This window comes from Falco punctatus (assembly GCF_963210335.1).
Source record: "Falco punctatus genome assembly, chromosome: 2".
In the NCBI taxonomy this organism is placed as follows: Eukaryota; Metazoa; Chordata; class Aves; order Falconiformes; family Falconidae; genus Falco; species Falco punctatus.
The window spans coordinates 77,515,610-77,534,013 of NC_137581.1; the positions used below are offsets into that span (position 1 = coordinate 77,515,610).

At 39.9% G+C, this 18,404-nt stretch overlaps 1 protein-coding gene across 5 annotated transcripts in view; it reads right to left on the minus strand.

The window, feature by feature from the left end:
• The window catches only part of KCNJ6 (potassium inwardly rectifying channel subfamily J member 6), a 192,532-nt gene that overhangs the window by 131,092 nt on the left and 43,036 nt on the right, over positions 1–18,404 (minus strand). For 3 of the 5 annotated variants that reach the window (XM_080376615.1, XM_080376613.1, XM_080376614.1), the window contains exon 1: positions 1–16,736. This exon is cut by the window's left edge. The exons of the other annotated variants lie outside the window; for them this stretch is intronic. The gene's annotated coding sequence lies outside the window, so the exon portion shown is untranslated. Of the gene's footprint in view, positions 16,737–18,404 lie in introns of those variants that run through there. 5 annotated transcript variants of the gene reach the window in all.

Below are 18,404 nucleotides of genomic sequence, written 5' to 3' on the forward strand. Positions count from 1 at the left end.
TTATTCCCTCTTGAGAATACCGGGTAAACAAGAATTGGCATCTCAGAATGCACATCAAGAAAACTAGGCCTTATTTTTCATCTCTCCTAAGACAGTGAGGTTCAAATTTTTTTTTTTTAATTAATTTTTTTTTTTAGCTATCTAGCCAGCATGGAGTGATTTCAGCATGGATTTGAATCCACAGGCTGTTGCTGATTGTACCTGTTCTGGGGCTAAGAATCCAAATCTTCCACAACCTCAGGGGAGCAGCAGAGACCAACTCTGCTCTTTTAAGAGACTGGATTGTGTGCAGACATGTGCTACCCTTGCACACCTGTGTGGCACAGTACTGTCTTCCTGGGTGCATAAAAAGCAAGTTGTTCTGCTTTTCGTATTTTAAGTTATATGTTTATGAAGTGCAAGTCATAGATGAAATTGTTGTGATGCAAGAGGGGACATGTGAAATGTAAATTGGTACATGAAGCATGCTAACTTCAAATAGTAAAAATGGCTATTTAAAATGCTTCTTTATACTTTTTGCCCTGTTGGTGAGGTCTTTAATTCAGCTGAGGGTGTAAGAAAGAAGCCACAAACTCTCATTTTCTAGTGAGGTCTTTTTTTTTTTTTTTTTTTTTTTTTTTTACGATATCTGCTTTATATAAGCTTCCTTAAGACAAATGAACTCTTTGCCCAGTCCAACAACACCCTGAGACTGTGGTGTCCTGTCTTGCACTGAATTTAATCTTAAATTATCATGCTGTTGCAAATTTCATGGGTTTAATATAACTCTAAGTGCCAACACAGAAAGCGTGGCCTTCACATCAGTCTCACTTCTCAGCGGAAGAAAGTCAGGCACCTTTGTATAAAGCTCTACTTGCCTGACTTCCCATGCTGCAGAGTCTGCCATAGGTTCTGTCAGAGGGCGCACAAGAAGATGTCAGTCATGACAACAAGGAAGTGCAGACTTTATATTTTCAAGCATTGTGCATGAGCAGACAGGGAGGATCACATCAAGTACCAGATGAGAATCAAAACATGGAGTACCTAGGTCACTTGTTTGGTAAGGAAAAATTCTTGGGCAAGAGAGTGCATGATCTTGTAATTTTACTAATGGAAGGACATGGACACATCCTGTGATCTCCTTTTCATGGTCTGTTAGCTTCAGCTGGCACAAATTGGTGAGATCATTCACTTTACTGCACGGCTGAAACTTCTCTTGTACTTTTGCCAGTTCACAAGTGCAGAAGTGTGCCAACATGCTAGGAATCTATCGACGTAATCTAGATCTCTGGCTAAGATGAGTTTTTCCTCAGTCTACTGGCTGAGCTATGGATCAGAACTCAAATACATTGTATCCATTACACATACTTTTTGTGAAGTTTTGTAACTTTTGAAAATAATTCAGTAGCAGATCCCTAGTAATTTCATTGACACATCCTTTAAGGCAATAGCTGTTCAATCACTAAATGCAAATTCAATGAGCAAGAAGCAAAGAAGAACCTTTTCTGAAATTTTAGCTTGGAGTAATCTATCTTGGGATATTTCAAATTACTTTTCAAACTACATGGAAATGGTGTTATGTTTGAAACACTATTAAATGAGAATAATAGAATTTCATTTTATATAGTGTCTTTCATACTCCTGACATCTTCAAATGCTTTACAGTAATGAATTAGATACTGGTTGTTAGGCAATGGTGTGTAGGCAAAGGCAGCACTTATTATGTGTTATTCATTTTAGCAATAGCCTACACGCAGCTCTCGAAAGCATAGCTTATTTTAGGTGGAGAGGGATTTTTGGAAGGAGTTGGACCTCATTTGAAAAACGCCATAGGAACTCTCATTTCTATCTGGACACATATCCAACAAAGGAAAAAATAGCTTAATAGCCCATCTTTAGGACCTCTAACAATGAGATGCACTGTGTTACTGCATTATTTTACTGTTATTAAATTCAAGCTGTATGTAAGACCTGCCTAGATTTATGGGAGTTGCTTTTCATGCCTCCCTGTCCCAAAGCTAAAAAATAGTGTATATCTTGTTTATTTTTATTATTATGTCTTGACCACCCGAAAAAAGGTGGCTGGTCCCAGCTGCCTGCTTTGCCTTGTCTTTTAGAATTAACTCTTAGGGTAGGGACTGTAATGACTATATTTGTGCAGCAGCCAGCACAGTATGAACTCAAGCAAATTGGCTTCATCCTCAGCTTTAAGGGTGAGAATACTAGCAAGTAATCTGCATTCCCTTGCAGTGATCCCAGCATTTGCATGGCTAAGAATATATTTTAGAGGACTATCCTGTGCTTGGCACAAAAGGCGATTTCAATTTGCATCAGTTGGAATGAGTTTAACAGACAGTATTTGAATAGATGGAGTGAGCAGAGCTCACTGAGGGTGTACCTTAGCTGGTTTCGCTGGAGTTATTGAACAGTAGGGGTAAGTATGGCTCATTAATATGTTCAGATATCATAAAGCACTCTCAGTAGCTGTGATACGGGATGCCTTACATGGAGGAAATTTGCATTGACAGCAGGAGGAACTGAATTTATTTCTCTTGGTTCTAGAATATAGTTTTTACATTTCTCATAGTTTTAGTTAACTTACTCATCATTCACACTTGGTCTGTGAAATATGCATGGAAAAATCTCTGTGTATTTTTCCAGGCAGAAAATCAAGCAGCAATTCTAGAGAAGCTTGTCAGCTCCCCTCAGAATCAAGATACAAAGCTCTCAGAGTCCTGTATTAAAGCCATTGCAAATACATTGTTGTTCTTTAAGTAGGAAGAACAAATATTCACATATTAAACAGTGGGGATGGCATGTGGTGTTTCTGAGTGTAGGAAATGTTTCTAAGAACAGAAGCAGCATACATAAATGTTGCTGACTGCTGTTGAAAATGTATGCACCTACCAGAACACAAATAAATAAAAATTTGTTCAAACAAGATAGTTTGCAGGATGGAGAATATTCTTATCTATGAAACAAAACAACAACAACAACAAAAAAGGAGAGAAACACATTAAGTTTTTGGCATTTTAAGTAAGATCTAAGCTGTAGTAAGCCTCAGGTTTTCATTTTTTCTTAAATAACCTAAAGCACTTCACATTTTTAAACTATTACAATTGATTGTAGAGAACACAAATCTAAGAAAAAATATTAAAAAGTCCCACCTTTGGCAGCAAACCTCAGAACTACAGGCATTTAAGTATCCTTAATTTATTGTGGTAAAGGTGCCAGGAGATGCAGATTATTTTGCTAACAATTCTGTTTTATATTTTTATGCTGTTTTATACATGTTATTTCTGCTATCAACTGTAGAAGAGTCACTTAAGCATTAATATGCAATGGCTATTAAGGAATTAACGGGAAAATTACACAGTGATAGGTTAATATAGAAATATTTTGGATATCTGAAGGACCAAAGGTGAGGGAGTTAAGTAATGTTGTGGTATTATTACAGGATTAAAAGCAGGTATAGTTTGTTTTCTCTAGAGGGTGAAGTATATCAGCTTAATTTTCATCTCCTCCTTTCCTGGTTTCATCTGGGATGGACTTAATTTTCTTCTTAGCATCTGGTGCAGTGCTGTACTTTGGCTTTGGTGCGAGAACAAAGTTGACAGCACACGGATGTTTTTAGTTGTTGCAAAGTAAGGTAAGGTTCCTGGATGCTGCCAGTGAAAGGGCTGGAGGGGCACGGGAAACTGGGAGGGGACACAGCCAGGGCAGGTGACCCAAACTAGCCAAAGGGACATTCCATGCCATATGATGTCATGCTGAGTATATAAGCTGGGGGAAGAAGAAGGAAGGGGGGGACATCCAGCATTATGGTGTTTGTCTTCCTGACTAACCGTTAGGTGTGATGGAGCCCGGCTTCCCTGGGGATGGCTGAACACCTGCCTGCCCATGGGAAGCGGTGAATGAATTCCTTGCTTTGCTTTGCTTGTATGAGCAGCTTTTGCTTTACCTATCAAATTGTTCTTATCCCAACCCTCAAGTTTTACTTCCCTTTCTGATTCTCCTTCCCTTCCCTCTGGGTGAAAGGGGAGTGAGCCAGCAGCTGTATGGTACTTCGTTACCATCTGGTAAACCATGACATCTCTCATTACAAAGACCCTATAGAATGACTGAAGATTTATTTGATTCCCAGATCCCAGTAAAAATATATCTCTTCTAAGACAATGAGTTGGGCTGTCTAAACAGTAGGAGAGCTTCCCCTTCTATACTTTGACAGCCAACGAACTATATGTACTGCTTGCTTTTGAGAAGCTCAGCTTGGGTGTTCTAACAAATTATGGATGAAGGTAATTGCAATGGAGTATTTAAGTCTTACACACAACATTTTCAGCCTACATTGTGAAACTAAGCAAGTGTAAGTATAAGCTGAAAATTGAGAAAAATATCCTGGCAACAGAGTGATGTAGTGATGCTATACTAAAAAGGTCGGAAGGCTTTTTACTTAGGGGTATTAAAACTACATTGGACAAACCAGCATAAATCGCATCTTGGAAAACAGTCTTCAAGACAGAGTGGAAAATCTTATATGCTTTGTCATCTAATCTCCAGATTTCAGGTAGGGTGGCTGTGTACAATTAATGCATGGTGCAGAGCTCTATAATCAGTGGAAATTTTCTTAACCAATTCAAAGACCTTTGCATCTAGCTCTTAAGAAACTGCTATTTTCCCTTCTAGGGCATAATTCATGAATATATTCTAAATTGTAATAGAAGAAATATAAATTACTTCGGCGTAACAGTAGCTACCATATTTTAAAAAGTTGGTAGAAACCCAAAAGAAGAGATTCACTACAGAAAACAGACTTAAAAATGCTTACCCAATCTTTTCAGCTGTTAATAATGCATATGTTTAGTTTTTCATGAACTCATTGCTTCTGTGCCCCCATAAGGGAAAATCTGAACTGGTTGTTTGCATTCTTGTTATAGCATTGTATTGTTGTTATAGCATTAAATTCCAGATTTCAATAAGGCACACTTAAAGAAAATTTATAGATTGGGGATTTCACATGAAAAATGATAGGTAGAAGCATGCCTGAACTAATCTAGAACCATTATTTAAACTATTTAAGAGCATAATGATCTAACAAAGTATTTTTTTATTATTACTTGCCTTGATGCATTGCAAAAATAACTCATAACTGAATAGAACAGATCAAGCATTTCAAAACTGAACCTATTTCCTCAGGTACCTTGTGAGACTTAAATGATGAACATACAACTAGGGGAACTGACATTTTTCTTTGTTTTATGCTATCATCATGTTCATTCATTGAAAGTTCTTAAACAAGAACTGTCTTTAGTGTCAGATTTGGCTTCAAATGAATAATACCAAAGCATCTCACACAGTTTCCAATTTTAGCAGCCTTTTGTTGTTAAATCTATTTTAAAAAAAAATCTTCAGAAGCAGATACACTGAGAGGAACAAGTAATGTGTTGATGAAAAAAAATGCTAATAAAGAAAATACCTCACTGTCCTACTGAAAAATACCTGAAAATACCTCCCATTTACTACTCCCTGACAGAAAATTGAACTTTTGCTTGCTTCTGCTGATATTCAGGCTAGCTTACACAGATCTTTTTCAGATGAACTGCAAAAGCATTAAGAAAGAGAAATGCTGAGGTAACCCAACATTTCTGAATTTAAAAACCGAGACTTCATTCTCAAGTTGGTGTCTTCCACATAGAAAAAATAGAAAATGGGAGTGCAGCACTTTCAGTATGATTACTTTGTTATTAGTGACCTTTCCACTTAGGGTGAAACTCCTTCTTTCCCCAAATGTACAAAGTCACAACCCTGGCTTTCGATCTGCTAGCTTTTCAGAGTTAATGAAGATAATAATAGGAGCTGCAGCAGAAACAGTCAAATCATAGACCTTTGGACATATGGCCTGGGGTTCATGTCACCCAAGTTCAGCCCCCTAAAGATTTGGACATACATTTAAGCAAGTTGTTTAGACTCCCTGTAGCATCAACAGAGGGAAACCAGCACCTCCAAAGGCAGGTTAGCCAGGTGTCTCAAGTAGATGAAATTGCTGGTGGAAGTGCTCAGCTCATTTAGAAATACAGCTGACATGACTAAATCAAACTAAAACTTACTTGCTACATGGCTAAAGACACGAGGTATGAAGCCTCCTGTCTCTGAAACTGCTGTGGTATTGACTATCATCTTTCTGCTGTGCTAAAGGTTTGCTCCTACCCTTTACCTCCCATTCTCCCCACTCCCTTGTACTATTTCTTCTCCTTGTTCTCTCTTGTCTTATCCAGCACATCACCTTTCCTAAAATGCTCTCGCCTTTCCCTTTTCTCTCCATCTAACTTTACAACTAACCTACCTTCTTTTTCCTTCTCTTCACACTCTCCCACACTTCCAAAAACAACGGCTGTGAAACTAGCATGCTGTTTGTTGGTATCACACGGTGCATGCCTCCCTCTCCACCCCTCAAACCCACACGTACTATCTATCTTACCTAAACAGACTGCACATCTTTGAGGCAGGGACTGCCTATTGCTTGAACTGTGCCGGATCAATCATAGCACTGCCCCAAGCCTTACGACTCTGTAGAGATATTCTTATTTTGATATGTACAATATATTATACTGTACATGATCATAAATGACAGAGAAGTACAAAATATTAATTAAGAAAAATGCAAAACAGGGTGAAAATCATTGCACTGTTGATCTCACTGTTCTCCTGGTACTTAGACCAAGCTGACAAAGGGTTCTGACTGCTTTAGGAGACTCATGCTTTTTGTTGGCTGAGGCTAGAGGTAGCATGCACGTTTATTGTTCCAAACCAAAGGCTGTTTTCTGTAAAGGAATGCTGGCTCGGTATGGTGTAATGCTGCCTAGAGATCCCCAAGCAGCCTCTGAAAGAACAATAACTGTCAACCAGTAAATTAGTCTGCAAGAACCTTGCACAAATATAACTGTGCTGCTAGTACTTGAGTTAGCTTTTAACCTAGACTCATTTTGTATTGTGCCATGTAGACATCTGTATTGTGTCTTGGGGATTTGAATACATTTTAACTGGAATATCCAGACAAACTCTGTGTATAAATCATACTACAGATTTACAAGTCAGATACAGCAAACCTATGTGTTCCTCAGGTAGCGCAGCTGATTGCACTGTATATACAGTGCTGTATGATGGATAGGTTTCAAAATGTACTAGCTTGTGTTCTCTTTAAGTGTAACCACCCCCAAAATAATATATATGGTGCTACTGATAAAAGGTCATCTCATGAAGCTAGCCATTTCTGTTGCTTTTAATCCAATTGTTAATAGTAATAAAACATGAATAGCTATTAGCTTCTAAAGGGATAATAAGTGTTTTATTAGAGATGGAATGGGATAAAGCATTTTAATTCTATTAAAAACATATCAACCGTAATGATATTACCACTAGCAGATACATCTTCTAGGCTCCTCTGCTGTACCTTGATGTCTCTAAGAATGCTGTCCATCGCCTTCCTACATGATTGCTCCTTCCTGAGCCCTCTAAGCTCCTGTATCATACATACTTCCCTGACTATCACTCCAAAGGAGTCCCTGCCTCTTCGGTATTACAAAGCTCTGCCTTTTCCTCCACCTTTTTTGATTGTTTTAACCACTCTTCCCTCTTGTCTGATATGCCTCCATGCACAAAGTAGATGCAGCAGTGTGGTAAGGAGCAACGTCTGAAGCTGCCCATGGGCGTGTGTGAAGGCTGAAGGCTCCCAGTGTAGATAAACACCTTGTACAATGGTACAGAGAAAGCAGAGAGCAGGAGCTCAGGTCCAGCCTACGTATGAAAGAGTGAGGTGCTCACCTGGCCCCAGAGCTGCACAACCAGCTGCCAGAGAGGGTAATGTCAGGTAGTGAAGACTCACAGAAGTATCAGAACTTTATGCACATCTAATTGATTGTCAGCTGAGGATCCTTGCTGGTTTCTGTCACCTTGAGTACATTTACCTGTAAACTAGGACAAATTTCCTCAGTACACCAGCCACAGTGCAGAGACCTCCTGTCTACCACTGATGTGAACTAATACAGCTGCACACCTGGGGGCCGGGGTGGGGGTGGGGGGCTGGGAAGCTGCATCACCATTAACACCGTGGGTGGAGCTCATCAGCTTGGCCCTGGGATGCACTGACCTGACTGTAGCATCTCCACTTCAGGAGGCAGGACGGTTTCTGATCAGCTGAGTATAGCTGCACCATGCTACACTGCATGGTATAGAAGTCAGAAGTCTCTATGGTTATTTTGTGAATTTTCTGGTATTATTGTGCTGATTTGGAGTTTTCTTGGTCTTATTCTTTATTTATTTGTGGTTAACAATGGTTATCTTTTTGAGAAAAAACATTATGGATATATTTTTTAACTCTGCGGTGGGTTGACCCTTGCTGAATGCCAGGTGCCCACCAAACCCACTCTGTCACTCCCCTCCTCGGCTGGACACGGGAGAGAAAATATAACAAAAGGCTCGTGGGTTGCGATAAGAACAGGGAGATCGCTCACCAATTGCTGTCATGGACAAAACCGACTCGACTTGGGGAAATTAGTTCAATCTATTACCAATCAGATCAGAGTAGGATAATAAGAAATAAACCCAAATCTTAAAAAAAACACCTTTACCCTACCCATCCCTTCTTCCTGGGTTTAATTTTACACCCTATTTTCTCTATCTCCTCCCCCCAAGCATTACAGGGGTACAGGGAATGGGGGTTGCAGTTAGTTCATCTCACGTTGTCTCTGCTGCTCCTTCCTCCTCACACTCTTCCCCTGCTCCAGCATGGGGTCCCTCCCACGGGAGACAGTTCTCCATGAACTTATCCACCATGGGTCCTTCCCATAGGCTGCAGTTCTTCCCAAACTGCTCCAGTGTGGGTCCCTTCCATGGGGTGCAGTCCTTCAGAAACAGACTGCTCCAGCCTGGGAACCCCACAGGGTCACAAGTTCTGCCAGAATACCTGCTTCAGCATTGGCTTCTCTCTCCACAGGGCCACACGTCCTGCCAGGAGCTTCCCCACAGGACCTCGAGACTTCCCATGGGGTAACAGCTTCCTTTGGGCATCCACCTGCTGTGGTGTGGGGTCCTCCATGGGCTGCAGGTGTAGATCTGCTCCACCATAGACTTCCACGGTCTTCACCATGGGCTGCAGGGAATCTCTGCTGTGGTGCCTGGAGCGCCTCCTTCCCCCTCCTACTTCATTGGCCTTGGTGCCTGCAGAGTTGTTTCACATATTCTCACCCCTGTCTCCAGCTGCAGTTGCACAGGTTTTTTTTCCCCTCTTCGTAAGTATGTTATCCCAGAGTTGCTACCACCATTGCTGATGGGCTTGGCCTTGGCCAGTGGTGGGTGCATCTTGCAGCCAGCTGGCATTAGCTCTATCAGACATAGGGGAAGCTTCTATTAGCTCCTCACAGAAGCCACCCCTGTAGCCACCCCATGCACCAAACCTTGCCATGCAAACTTCATTGTCTCCTCCATTTTAAAACTATGAGGTAGTTCGTTATTACTCAGAATTACAAATATATTTCCTAAAAGCTGTTTTGTGAAATTTTAATCAAGAATAAATGCAGTCAGAAAAATTATTAAATTTTTTTCTCCAATTTTCAAAACATCCCTTTTTCCTATTTTAATGGTGTCTTTTCTTCTCCCCAAAGTCTAGATTATGCCCAACATTCATTCAGTTATGTGCAAACCTAGATAATAAAAAGATAAGCACATAACAATTCCCTTTCTGTCCTTTTAACATATGTATTCTACCACTGTGCAAAACAGATGTAATATATAAAAATCTTCTGAGTTTTGCAGCTTGACTTGATTTTGATGCCTGCTGTATAATTCTTAAATGCTTAACACTACAGAAAACTCTAGGTAATTTAAGGCTGAATTAATCTTTACTCACAGAAAATGGGAACAAGAATTAGGCAAGATGTTTCATTGTTTCTTGGTATCTTTTAGTTAAAATTCCAGTTGTTTTTTTATTATTATTATTTTTTATTTTTGTCTTACGGAAAACAAGGCTTTACTTCTAGTAATGCGTACTACAACAGAACAGTTCCAGGCTTTCCTAACCATTCAACAGAACAGATCATTCTGCTCTGCAAAGCCTTGATGTGTAACTTTATGGACTATTTTTCATCTCTTTCTGGTTTTCTGTTTCTTTCCAGAGCAATTTCAGCTGCAGAAGCCTGGAGAATGTTATCTAACATAGACATATATGCCCTGATTGTGAAATTCAGTGAGTGCAGACCTGTTATGTGTCTTCATGAAGCTCTGCTGGATGGGGTCAGAACACAGGCCGGCTCAGTCTAGACAGAGATGTCTCAGTGCAGGGTCAAGGCTTAAGGCTCTGACTTCCTTCCAAGCTCGTCGGTGGTATTTGAAAAGCCCAGAATTAAAGTGACTACCTTGGTTCACATTCTGTTGGAGAGAAATCACGTCTCCTTCTCTTTTTCTGAGTATACAGTAGTAATAAGATATCTTCATTTTTCTGTCCACCCTCTGAAATCAACCCTGTTGATGCAATTCCTCAGATAATAATGATTTTCACTTTGTTAATTTGATTGCTGTGTAATTACAAATTTTATGCAAGATGGTACAAATCATGGCTACAAAGGGTTTCACATCAAGCAAGGTAAAATGAGATGTTTACCACAGCGATCGTAATAACAATTGGAAAAGCAGGCACTCCAAACACTTATATGAGAAGAAAATGACTTGTTTGGGCTTTATGAGATGGTGTGTAGTTGTTTCTGCAACTGGTCAGATATATCAGGTTTATAGAACATCACCAGAATGGCCCAGATCTTCCCAGGTTACAGCTGCTGGTCCTTTTTGCAGACATGCCCACAGTATACTGGAGCTCGGAATGGCATTTCAGTGTTACAGCCTTGGGGACCAGCCTCTTGTGAAAGGCTTCATCCAGTACTTCTGGGGATCTGGTTAAATCACACCTGCGTTTTCCATGTCATTCCACACTTGCTTACAATCTATCATTGTGAAAAATACAATATACCTTCAACTTTTCTAGAAACTTTATAATTCAGTTCTAATGCACTGTCTGAATTTCTGTTTCTGCTACTGAAGGAAGTTGCTGGTGTGTGCAATTCCCAGGATGAACAGTTATTACAGCTTCTTTTTTCTTCATGTAAAATGAAAAAAATCCCAAACATTTTCCCTCTCACACTTCTCTATCTTTCTCATTTTTATGGAATCTTTTATTTTAAAGTTTGTTGTTGCTTTTCATTGTGTTGACAGTCACTGCTACTTTGTGGCTTCCTCATAATTCTTACTTGGCAGTTTTTGCACTGAAATTACGATCAGCATCCAAATTTTCCAAGCTACTGGAAGTTTTCTGATCACATTAAAGATGTGGGTGAATAATACCTTTGGAAATTAAGCCCTGAGTGTTTTAATAGAGTCATTATCCCTGTATGTTGTCACAACAACTAGACCCTTTCAGTGATTCAGATCCAAATGGAAAATCACATCCCAAATTACAATAAATGTGGGTACATGCAATTATCATCACAGAAGGCACTCCAGTTTCCATGCTCATTTCGTCATGTTTTTCTCACCTGAGCCTGCCAACAAGGATGCTAATTAATGTGTTGGGTTTTTTTTTGAAATGTGGACACCTGCCCATTAGGAGCTACCAGTTCTTAGTATACAGAGAAAGCTGTCAAATGGTAATTACCTTTTGTTTTCTGCTACTCAGGTCTCTGAAGGAGAAGTTGTTCTCACATTATCAGATGGGCATGAGACCTCTAGTGCCTTTGGATATTTTTTAATTTTCTGCTTAGGAGGGGTTCCTTTGGTTGGTTGTTTACTTTGTTTGTTTATGGTCTTCATTTGTTCTTATCCACAAGGTCACATCATTTCAAAAATCACTTCTGTATTTTAGGGGAACTTTAGGCTCAAGGAGAAAGAATTTATTACCATATTACTAAACTGGTCCAGAGAATTACTTTGGCATATCCAAACATGTAATTAACAGTAGACAAGAACTACTGGATTTATCAGATCACAGCTCCACTTTCAGAAAATGTGTGCAGAATATTTAACCTTGGCACTTTATAATTATCTTATACTTCCTTATTTGAAAAGAGAAACATCCCACTATAGCTTTTTAATGAATAAAATCTGACTTACTACTTTGAGAACCCTGGGCTGTATTCTTCAGCACAACCTTGATTATTATGATTTTAAATCCTTTCTTCATTCTGCCTAGCACAATACAGCATATTCTTTATTAAAGAAGTTATACGTGGTATCTCCATTAGTGAAAGTCATGATAGCAATCTGAGCTAGTTTAGAGAAATTGGAAAGAGCCTCAAACCACCTACCTTGGGCCCCCTCTGGGCTCTTTCTTGCTAGATGCACAGCCAAATGTGGCACTCTCCGTGTTTTGGTTGTATATTTTGTTAAAACACATAATGATTTAATCCTGATTTCCTTGGTATTCTCTGAATCCGAAGGTCTCTGATCTACAGAATGTGTTGTATTTGAAATACACAGGTTTTCCCTGGCTACCGTTTTCATTCTTGTTGTTGCTGATGATGCTGGTTTTAGTGAGCTAAAATCTTGAACTCATTCTTCAAGACCTGTCCTGCCCAGCACAGCCACACCGAGTGGCACTTTACTCCTCAAGAGATCAGCAGGACTGCTTTCTGTGGGAAGAAACATCAGAATTTGGCTTTCTGTATTTAGTCCTAGTGAGATCACCCTCCTTCAGCAGAACCAGCCGATGTTGCATGAGTAGGGGAGAGGGGGACAGTAGGGGGACAATGCCTCATAGGGGAGAGGGAATAACACGTAGGGGTAGAAATGCTTGAGGAAGCTCAAAGGCATGGAAAGACAGGAGAACCCCAAGGGAGTTATGCAAAGAGGGGAGGGTTGCACAGTAGAGCATGGCCCCGGTTTGGAGACTGGAGGCAGAATGTCTGTCTCAGCATGGCGAGACATCCTAGAGGAGCCAGTCAGCCTGCTGGGAAGCAGAGTTTATTAGCTTGGGCATAGTGCCGTGTTAACGTGGCTGTACTGTGTTTGGGTCTTGAACAACTATATCTGTAAGATGTGCTGTGTGAGGAGTACCAGCCTATTCAGTTCTATCTCAGGAGACTAGACACTGTTTGATGGGTTAGTGCATGATGTTTGAGGAAAAGGAGAAAGAATTGAGCTTTTGGGTTTTAGCTTTAGACCCTGAAGGTCCAAGATGCGGAAAAAAAAAAAAAAAAAAAAAAGCCTAATTTCTTCTCTTTAGAGTCATTGATATTAATACCTTTCTCTATGCCAACTTCTGTGTTGTTGGTGGTGTTTTGTGTGTTTTTTTTAATTCAGCCATTTTAAAATAGAATATATTTATAAATGACCCCAGGGCTATCATTATTTTTTATTCTGATTTCCTACTGAAATGTCTGTTGTGACTGAGGTGCCTTTTTTTCACTCTTCTAACAGCATTTCAACAGTTTTGAGGTCTGTTTCAACCACATTCATCAGAGCAGTTACAGGTTTCAGTCACATTAATTTATCAGAATTTTTTTGAAAAATGGCAGCTGAGAAGGAGCCGTTGCTTGGACTGAACTGCTAGGCAGTGGAGAATTCACGTGGGACAGTACAACAGGAATTTGTGCCTTCTGCTGCTCAAAGAAATATACACAGATGGTGCAGAATATGCACCGTCAGGGGCTCAAGCAGTGACAGTTCTGTGATTCATTAAACTTAAGCAGCTTCCCTTAAGGTCTTGGTAAGTCACAGCAGTCAGTATGTTTACACCTGGGGCACAACTTCAGCTCTAGAGTAATAGTTGTCTTTTGTGTATTTACTTATGTGGGATAAAAAATTTAATCAGGGAACAATTTATATTTAAATGTATTGCACAGAACCTTGCTTGCACAACTTTCTGTTTCTGTGCAGCTCTTTGCATTTCTCATTTTGCTACAGCCCTCTGTCTTTTGAGAAGAGTATAAAGTTATGTCCTCATTACTCCAGTTGTTATAGGACTTGGAGAATAATTGTGTGACTCTCCTGACTAGAACAGATTGTCATTGTATACTTTTTTAAATGGATGTCTCTTAGATTTTACATCACCCATGAAAAATTATTTTGATTTTTCATTTTATCCATACCCAAGTAAAATTGTTCAGTAGTAGAACAAGAGTACCAGTTTAATGTAAAATATGCATCAATTAACTCCTTTTAGAAAGTAATTTAACACTGTTTTCTGCTTTCTTCTGCAATGGTATAAGTTCTTTTGTTCCAGTACTTCCTGAGATGACCTGCTGCTGATTGTACAAAGTACACTTAGTGCTGCAGTATTTTTGGCTAAGCTGAAAATTGCTGGTGGTCTAGAATCCTTGACAAAGTCTATTCATCTGCTTGCCAGCCTTCATCATGGATTAAGGTAGTAATACCACAAAACCTCTCTAGTCAGGAAAGCAATTGCACACCTGTTTAAGCAGATGGTTAAATGCCACTGAAATTGGTTTTTGGTGGCATAATAGAGAAGGGCATGAGGACTCATATTGATAAAATGCTACCATTATGGAATGATGTTCCTGAAATGACAAGCCTCCATGAAGCTATTAAGAGCAGGTGCAGATGGATGAAAGAATGGGTGAGGAGAGGTGGGGAACAGATACCTTAGTGTTTTTCTCCCATAGTGTGCCTATCGGTACAGAAAGTACAGTCCAGATGATTCTGGATAAGAATTAGCAAAGGGTGAATTACTTTTTCACATCACCGTTTGGACTTTTTCTGCTCATTGGGACAGCTCAAGACAGCTTGCATGATGGCAATCCCCGGTGTGCTGTTTGAATATATAATAGGAATAAGATCCAGCAGCATGTGTATACATGGTGCAGAACAAAATGTTCCGTAAACCTTGACAGAAAAGTATATGTCCTTGCCCGAAATACATACCCTTGAAAGACACAGAAAGCTGTTAATATGTGTACAGTCTATCAGGAGTGGAAATTGAAAGGGGGAGGTGAGACAGGGGAGATTTTGTGGCTCTGTTGCTATTTATCGCTTTCTTCAAATAGACAGTAACCCATGAAGATACCCAATCTCCTTGGAGTACCCCAGACTGAATTGCTGAGCTCCCTGCAGAGAATTCATTCATCTGTCTGCCAATCCTTGTGAATTATTTAACTCCTTCAGGGCTGCTCAGAAGGGTGTCACTTTGGTTTAACCTTGCGGGCTGCACTGATCAGAAAAGGCACCTTCTATTACCTTCTATTTGTGGTCTCCTTTCACTGTTCTTTCACACCCTGCCAGCCTGGGAAGTGCTGTGTCAAATTATAAAAATCATTGATCTTTCTGGAGCACATATGGAGACTGGTGGAAATTTCATCTAGAGAGGTGCTGACACTGAGAAATGAACGACCAGCCAGCTCTGAAGGTACTCTGTGGGACACATCTACTTATTTTGGCACCTAAACACCTTAAAAGTCCTAGACATATTTTTTTTTTAATTGAAAACAGTAAAAACGCTTAGATTAAACTACTCCAAACCATAATATATAAGTACAGTACAAGCGCTGTATTGCTACCCTTGTTAGTACTAGAAATACTAATTCTTCAAAAAGGGAGCTGTAGTCTATGTTGCAAGTAACACCAAGTGTGTGCAGTGTTGAAAAATGGTTTTGAAATATATTTTGAGAGGGTATTTAGGATATTTTACACACATATGTAACTGTATGTGTTACATATTTTATCCTAATGGCTCTATTTACACAATGATCCCTTTACTGCTATGAGAATACTTTCATATTTGAGTGGAAAATAGCTTCTGGAGTTGTAGGAAGAGGTATCATCTCTGTGTGTCCCAAGTGAAATGAGGTATCATATTATAGAACTGTATACTTGTTAGAGTAGATGTCTGTGTCCCAGGATATCCTGTTAGGATAGCTATGTCAACAAATCATCATGTCTCTAACCAGTGTAAAAATAACAATACAACTGATGATACAGTCTCAGCAAATGTTGTTTGCTATTATTCTTTAGTGTGTATTAGCAAAATTGTGTCCTGAATTCCTGTGTTTATCATTCGTTATCAATTGCCCAACAGCATGTTCTGTATTTTTCTTGCTTGTTTGAAAAATAATCATTTTTTCAGGTTGAACAAATTAAAATTTAATAGTAGCAAATGCCAGCAATACTTCCGACTAAGCAAAGATTTCATAAGTAAAACAGACCTTTGAAATACCCATTTTATTTTTGCCCAGAAGTAATCTCTTTAGGGTCTGAGACACTGAACTGGCTAGAATAGAAACAAATCTATACAGATTTTCATTGAGTGCCCTAAGGTGTTCAATTATGTCTAAAAAAAATGGGCTGATTTGGATTATGGACAGATCATTCAATTTGGATAAAATACAGACCTTCCCAATACCAAATCTTTGGGGTTTTATGAACTCTAGTCCAAAGGCAATTGCACTGAGACCTGTCTTCTATCCCAAAAAACTTATAGCGGTCTTCTAACCAGAAAAAGGGAAAGCATAGTATGAAATATAGTATTTCTTTTACCTCTTTGGATGCAGTCAGAAGCATAGTGCCAGAACTCATCTAGAGAAGTTTCTTTGATTTTCTTTTAAACAAATAGATTTCATAAGCATCTGAAAAGAATCTGAAAAATCTCCTATTTACAGTTTTCCTATCCTTGATTTGGGGTGACCTCTCTTGCAAATGAACCTGTTTTTTAAGAACTCTTGGTGCTTTATGAATGTTTTCTGAAAGGAAGGAGTTTTCATGTCACGCTGCCCCAGTCAGGACTCTCGAGTTAAAAGAAATTATAAAATAGGTGCCACTCCCTTTTAGAGTCATTACCTTTCAGCTCTTACAAATCAAGGACGGACTACCTGAACAGCATAGTAGTAAGATCATCAGTGTCATCGGTGAGTGCAGGATTGGCTTTGCGCACAGGAAAAGTGGACAACGGACTACTGGAATTTCAAAGTCACAATTGTCTTGCAGCTTGGTCTAGCCAGAGCTCTGGAAATTCAGGCTGCTGAGTTGAGAAGGCTACAGCTGAGGAGATGAGGATGAATTCACAGAATGACAGAATGGTTGAGGCTGTAAGGCATCTCTGAACGTCATCTGATCCAGTTCCCCAAAACAGTGCCACCTAGAGCTGGTTGTCCAGGACCATGTCCAGGTGGCTTTTGAATATCTCCAAGGATGGAAGATTTCACAACCTCCATGGGCAACCTTTGCCAGTTCTCAGTCAACTTCACAGTAAAGAAGTATTTCCTGATATTCAAAGTGTCCCGTGTTTCAGGTTGTGCCCTGTCATAGGGAATCACTGAAAAGAGCCTGGCTCCATCCTCTTTGTGCTGTTTCTTAAGGTATTTATATACATTGACAAGATGCCCCCCTGAACTTTCTCTTCTCTAGGCTAAGCAGACCCAGTTCTCCCAACCTTTCCTCACAGAAGAGATGCTCCAGTCCCTTAATCATCTTCATGGCCCTTCATTGGACTCTCTCCAGTCTGCCCATGTCTCTTGTACTGAGGAGCCCAGCACTGGACACTGTACTCCAGGTGTTGTCTCATCACTGCTAAGAGGGAAACTCTCTCATCTCCTCTCTTTCACCCACCCAGTAGCAGGAGCAGTAGCAAGCTTGGCTCGCCACAGCTTTCACCAGGGCCTCTCTCTACTAGCTTTGCCCATTTACCCTTCTCAGATCAAGAGCAGCTTTGCCTGAACTCCTGAACTCTTCACTTTGGAGTAGTAACCTTTCACCCTGCGATGCTCCTGAGGAGCTCTGAGCCAGCTCTGGTGCAGCAGAGCACAATACAGTCAGCCACGAATGAAAGCAGACACTAGCTCATCGTGTTTCTAATGCAGTCATATTCATACCCCACACACTTAGAGCTGATCCAAGGCCCATTGCAATCAGCAGGAGGCTTTCACTTGGCTTCAATGGGCCCTTGATCAGGCCCGTAATTAGTTATACTTCCATTACTGCTCAGCAGGAGTCTGAAGGCAGAATCTTGTACATTCCTGTCTCTTTTTTTCTTGAGAACACTCCTGTTATTGAAACACGATGTGACGAACCTCCCTAAGGTGCAGTAAAAAGGGCTTTGTTTTTTTCCCCCCCTTCATGGTTACACAAAAATCTATAGCTCCTTTTGTTTTTCTTTTGTTTGTTCCCTCCCACAGTAAGCACATTAATTACCTGCTCCTTCAGCCTTTCTTTTTTTCAGTTACAGTAACCCTACTGGAAAGAACTGATAACAAGAGAGACTTCATAATCCAGACTTAAGTTAAGAGCAGTTTAATATATAAAAGCATGCAAGTGATATAGGTTCTGTTATCCCACTTTGAAAAGTTACATTGAGACTTCTGAGCCGAAAATTTCTGGTACAAGTCCGTGGGTGTTTGGAGTGTAACTCAGGCTAGAAAGTTCTAGCAGAGTACAGT